Raw genomic sequence first — 6,000 nt, forward strand, 5'->3', positions numbered from 1 at the left:
GGGCAGGAAAAGAGACATAGAAGCCCAGTCCAGTAACTCAGAGTTTACAGACAAGCATTCCCTGCACCATGGGGGGGTCAGGAGAGAGGCACACACAGCGCTGGATACTTTGAGAGGGTCTTCTGCAGGATTCTGCTGCACAATGTTACACACCCAGCCTGCAAGAGAATGAATACCAGGGGAGTAACGGAAGCTGAGGTCTCTATGGAGAACCAGCCTGCTGGTGTTGTAGAGCAAGGGCTGGGGTTCTACAGAAGTGGAAGAACAGACAGAAGGTGGGCAGGAGGCAGGCTGCACGAGTGATGTGCGCTACCGGGCTCAGAGGAGCCCGCAGTTCACACTGTGGGCAACAAGAAATTGCTGTATCCTTCAGCAAGTGGTCTCATGGTCCAATTTGCATTTAAGACAAATCACTCTGGCAACTGCAAGCCTGACTTGGAGGGGCCTAGTAAAGCAGGAAGATGGATGAGGGCCTGGATCCTGAGCCCTGGTGGGGAATGATGAAGCCTGGATCAGGGCAGCCACAGAAGGTCAGAATAGGGAAAACTAATCTGAGCAATATTCATGAGATAAACGGTGGTGACTCCATGACTGATGGGAAATAGAAAGCGGTGGGGGGAAGGGGGAACAGAGTCCATGGACAAGAGAGCTGTGGGTAGCATGAGCATGATGGACTCGGCTCAGAGACAGCACACGAGAGAAAGCAGGGTCTGCTTTGCATGTAGGAGATCAGGCACTGTACCAAGGATACAGGGAAGAGGTCCTGCAAGCTGACAGTAGGTAAAGACAAAGAAGAGTCACAGGCTGAGGAAGTACAAGGAGAACGCAGCCACAGGCCCACATCGCTGGGAAGCAGGATGGAAAGGGGGAAGTGAGGAAAAGAATAGGAGGAGCAGAGGGACAGAAGGATAGTTCATGGGGCCTGGGAGGGAGGGTCAGAAATAAAGTGGATGGTAGGGTACTGAGTGGGAAGTCTGTAGAACTTACAAATATCAGGTCTGTTTGTTACAAATACAAATTGTTAATAAAATTGTATGTATGTCAGATTGTGTGTGTGTGTGTGTATAATATTTTAAAGTTCTGTGTGCATGGTGTTCTATACCTGGATAAATATAGAGACAAGCATCTAATTCTCAAAAAGGAAGAAGGGAGGAAAGAGGGAGGAGGGACGGGAGAGAGGAAGAGAAAGGAGCAGAGAAAAGAGAAATAACAGGGAAATAGAGGGAGGAAGGGAAAAGTCTCAAAAAAATCATAACATTAGCTTGCCACTGGAAAATAACAACATATTTGAAAATATTAGTATTGTGTATAATTAATTTAGGCTGCAATTAGATGATACAAATCTAAACATTCTCAGTGCTAGTGCTCCGATGCGTTGTCAAGTTTTCCTGGTTATCATAATAACAAGAATTAGCATCTAAGAAAATCCTTCCAGGCTCTTAAGTAGAAAAGAGAGCTGACTCCGCTGGATGGAGACACCAAGCTTGCATTCCTAGACTCAGTGGTTTTCAAAGGAGAGATCACAGGAAAACAGCACAGGGATAATTGTATGTTAGCCTCAGACCTTGTGTCTGCAGGATCAGGGTGCCCTAGGGAAATCCTGTCCTTCCTGTGTGCCTCGAGGGAACCGGAGTCAGCAGCCAAAGCGCTCCTGCACTCAACACTAATCTTTTCAGCATCGGTTCTTGCATGTTTCAGTCACTGACCACCTATTCATTGATTTTTTTCATCACTGTGACCATGACAGATGAGGAGCAACTTAAGAGACAAGAGGTTCTCTTGGGCTCACAGTTTGAGGAACTTCTCATGGAGGGGAAGACCCTGCAGCTTGTGGCTCTGGCTGAGTGTGCCGGGAAGCGTTGGGGAAAGAATGCTAGTACCCAGATGCCCTGCTAATTTTTCTGTCTTTACCCAGCCCAGGTACCCAGCCCCTGTGACTGGACTGCCCTCCTGCAGGATGGGTCTGCCTCCAGTGAGCTCTCTGAAAACAGCCTCACTGACATACAGAAATACTCCTCTCTCTCTCTCTCTCTGAGTTTCATAGTCCAAACAAGCTAACCATGAAAGTACTTAGCCCTCACTAGCCCGCTGTTTGTCAGCATGACATCCAAGTACATCACCTTTAAAGCCATCACAGCACACTTCCAAAATCGTTGCAAAAAAAGCGAGTAGTAAGATTCTTACAGCTTCACACTGTCTAAATACCATTGTTGCCTCATTCCCTTGAAGATGTCCAGGGGAGAGAGAAACCTTGATTGGCCAATTAGTTCCTTCATCCTAAAAAGCATTGCTTCAGCTCTTAGGAAACAGTTTTCAGGGCAGGATGGGGAACCAGGAAGACAAAGAAGACTTGGAAACAGGACACACAGAGAACAATGTTTAGCCCAAACCGCTCGGCTCCCACACCAAGCCTTAGAAGGGAAACACTGAGGAAGGAAACATAGAAGGTGATGTCCATCTCCTCTCTCACAGCCCAACAGACAAAGAGAGAGGGCATGGAATTCAGAGGCTGGAATCAGGGTCCCTGGGGCTGGTGAGCACGCTGGGCCTGCCTCAGGTGCTGTGCAGATCAAGGAAGATCTTAGAGAAAAGGCAAATCTGGGAATGAGGTGTCCCTGTGCCTCTGGGGAAGATGGGCGGTCCTTGTCCCTGCCTTCTTACCTTGTATTTCTGGTGAAAAGCCCTTGCTTTTACTACCTGCCACTTTTGCTACTCACAGGATTGAATTATATCCTCTGTTATGTCAGTGCCGTTTCCTTGTCCTTGGTGTTCACATTTAGCACAGTGAAAATCTTGAAGAAAAAAACCTGGTCTGTGCTAGATACAGACCAGGATCTATGAAAAGGAAGTGGCCCAAAGGATGCCTGGGGACAGAGGAGGCAAGGAGAAAGTCCCATCCTGTCCACACAGGATTCCTGCCTGCTCTCCCCGGGCTAATGCCCACAAGTCCCTGCCAGTCTGCACAATGCTAACACTCCAGGCTCACGGGGACAGTGGGACTCAGCGAATTTGCACACATCCAGCTGGTAATTAAAAACAACAACAAACAAACAAAACTGCCCACGTCCTCTGAGTATTGGTAGTAGGAGGTCGTTGAGGGTTCCTTTCTACATATTGCCTGTCTCTGGCTCAGATTCACTCCTGCGATGGCATCTGCAAGGGGAAGACACCTGTTTGGGGAGCTCAGCAGAATACAGACTCTAACCGGAAAAAAAAAAAAAAAAAAAAAAAAAAAGAAAACAAAACAAAACACCTCACCACTTTTCCCCAAATAGCTGAGATTCGGTGCAATTCTATTCATCACACATGTATGTGGGTTTTTTGCCCACTCACTATTCGCAAGCTATGTATATGTACACATACAGAGACACAAATGTGTGTATTTGAGTTCCATTTGAATTCCGTGCATGGATGTGGCAGAACCCAGCAAAGTTTCCTGCAGAGGCGTTTCTGTTTTATTTAGTCTCCCTCAAGAACGCTCACGTTCTGCAGAAAGCCTGTGTCCTGCAGAGGGCTCCCATTCCATAGACACTCGCTGTTATCTGTAAACCCGGAACTGCCCACAGATAACATTAATGACTTGGTGTATCAGCCACTGGGGTGTCTGTCTGGAAGCATTCCCAGACTGTGGGGAGAGGGTGTCTTTAAAGAACAAAGTGCAAATAGAAGACACTCCAGCTATTTGAGAGCACACAGAACACACCAGCTCTTCTCGTAACAGCTGCCCCAATTCTCACAGGACACACAAGCGCAGAGCATTGGGCCCTCTGGATGGCATTTGGATTAAATTAACTTATTCCTTCAGTAAACAAATGTTAGGTTCTAGGTGGCTTTAATGGCACGTAGTACGGTCTGTATTAGTTCTGGCTGGAGGGCAATGGCGGACACGCCGGCTGCCAGAGTCCGTCAGACACGGTTCACACCGGCCGCCTCCAGCAACTGCACCTGAACGTGGATTGCTGCTACTCGCACCTCTGCATTATTAACAACGAAAACAGCCTCGACACGCTCCAGAGCTCGCTTTAGCCGTGGATAGGACAGGCTGCCTTGGAAGCCTTGAGAGACACTGGGAGCAAACTTGAGGCGATCCGGCGGCGCAAAAGAACCTGCAGCGAGCGGCCCCTCCCGAGCGTGGACTCCAAGGTCTCACGGGTGACTGCTGCCTGCTCCTGGTTCTAAACTAAACGTCTCAGGACAGGCTTGACAGGGCTACAAGAGCAGCACACGCGGTGGCAGGGAAGTGGAGCAACTGTCACCCTGGCAGGGCACCGGGCACTTCCTACCACTCTCAAGGAAACGCCCACCTAAGTGGTTAAAGCTTCTCAGACACACAAACGCACACAGAAGCGCGCACAGGCACTTCAGGAACACACCTTGCATACCTTACACGCACCCGTGCACACACAAACGCGTGTGCGTACACACAGACGCACACGCCAGCGTGAAGACTGGTCCCGAACCCTTCCCTGGCTCACAACAGCCAGCGCTCACTTGTCCTGGCTCTTTGGTGGCTTCTGCAGTGAACACTATAGTCCCTTCAGTTGGCAAGTGCTGAACATCAGAATTTAACACACCGACCCCAGACCCATCCACAGCTTCCCGAACCTCTAGTGAGTAAAAAGCCCAAATCGCTATGGAACTCCAGATATCACCTCTCTTTCCTCTTAGAGGGGTCGAAGGTGTCGGGAGAGGAGTTAGATGGAGAGCTTCCGCCCACCCGTGGGGTTTAGACAGGCAGGGATGGCAGCTCCGAGCCCGGGGCACAGCAGCGCTGCAGGTCCCGACCTGCCCCTCACTTAGGCGCCAGCCTCTAAGACAATGGGCGGACACAGGGTCGAGGCAGGGGTCAGAGCATCTGTGCAGGAGGCACCAGCTGGCAAGCTCCCGCCGCATCTTTGTTCTCCCAAGTCTCCTTCCACCCCCAAAGAAGAGGAAGGAGCGCCTGTCGCCCCGGGAGTGGTCGCATAGGTGACAGCGCCGCATCTCCCATGGCAACTAGGGGCTCCTTCCTACCAACTGCGGGGTTCGCCTCCTTATGGCTAGATCAGAGTTCTGAGGATTCTGCTCTTGGCCTTCTTTCCCACATCCCAAAGGTAGCCTGGAGGTCCCCGCGAGCCCGGAAGGACCAAGAAGCCGCTTCTCCACGCCCCACGCCTGTCCAGCGCTCACCACGGCAGCTGGGACAGGCGCTGGGGACCCCGCGAGGCTGTTCCACGCGCGCTGCACGACCCAGGACGGAGGCTCCTCCAAGTTCCCCACGCGAGAGAGCCCCGCTGCTGGCCCTACCTGCGGGAGAACGATCCTCGGAGCCCGGTGCCCGGCGATCCAGCGACGGTCCCGGCTCGACCCTGGTCCTGGGCGCCTGGCCACCGCGCACACACGGGCGGAGACGCGCGGAGACGCGCTGGGGACCGGACTCCGCCCGCCCGCGGCGCGCAGCCCCCGCCCCTCCCGCCGCTCGGCCCCGCGCCGCTCCTACCCAGCCCGCGGCCGGGCTCCCGGCCTCTCCGCTCTCCCGGTCCCTCCGGGTCTCCACGCCCCGCCCGGGCCTGGTCCGGGCGCCCTCCCGCCTCCCCGCCGCGCCCCGCGCCCCTCCCTCCCTCTCACGCGCTCTCACGCGTTCGCGGAGACCGCGCCTCCCGGCTGGCTCCGCCACCCTCCCTCGGGCTCCTGCCGCCCCTCCCTCGCCCGGGATGCGGGAAAGGGGTTAGCTCCTCAAACTTTTCCGCGGGGAAGCGGGCCGCACTGCGCACTGCACCGGGGCGCTCCTCAGACACCCCTCCAGAACAAAGGCCTCCAGTCCCGGGGACTGTGGCAACTGTCCAGACCAATGGGTGACCGATTTTAAAGCTACAGAAGCGAGTGCAGTCTTCTCCCCCAGTGCCAGCCAGGGTCCTGCTGAAATGGGCTCCAAATTAAGAATTTAGGCACAGGGCACCGCGAAGGCAAGGCGGGCCAGGACTGTCTTGCATTCATTTGCCACAACAAAATACGTGATGT

General features: G+C 53.2%; 1 protein-coding gene across 2 annotated transcripts in view; it reads right to left on the reverse strand.

Moving 5' to 3' along the window:
• Myo16 (myosin XVI) overlaps positions 1–5,442 on the reverse strand; it is a 449,864-nt gene extending 444,422 nt beyond the window's left edge. The window contains exon 1 of one of the 2 annotated variants that reach the window (XM_055608467.1): positions 5,287–5,442. The gene's annotated coding sequence lies outside the window, so the exon portion shown is untranslated. The remainder of the gene's footprint in view (positions 1–5,286) is intronic. The other variant, XM_055608466.1, reaches the window with a different exon arrangement.
• Positions 5,443–6,000: the final 558 nt, after the last annotated feature.

The sequence above is a fragment of the Psammomys obesus genome, unplaced genomic scaffold, assembly GCF_907164565.1.
Source record: "Psammomys obesus unplaced genomic scaffold, mPsaObe1.curated_primary_1811, whole genome shotgun sequence".
Classification (NCBI taxonomy): domain Eukaryota; kingdom Metazoa; phylum Chordata; class Mammalia; order Rodentia; family Muridae; genus Psammomys; species Psammomys obesus.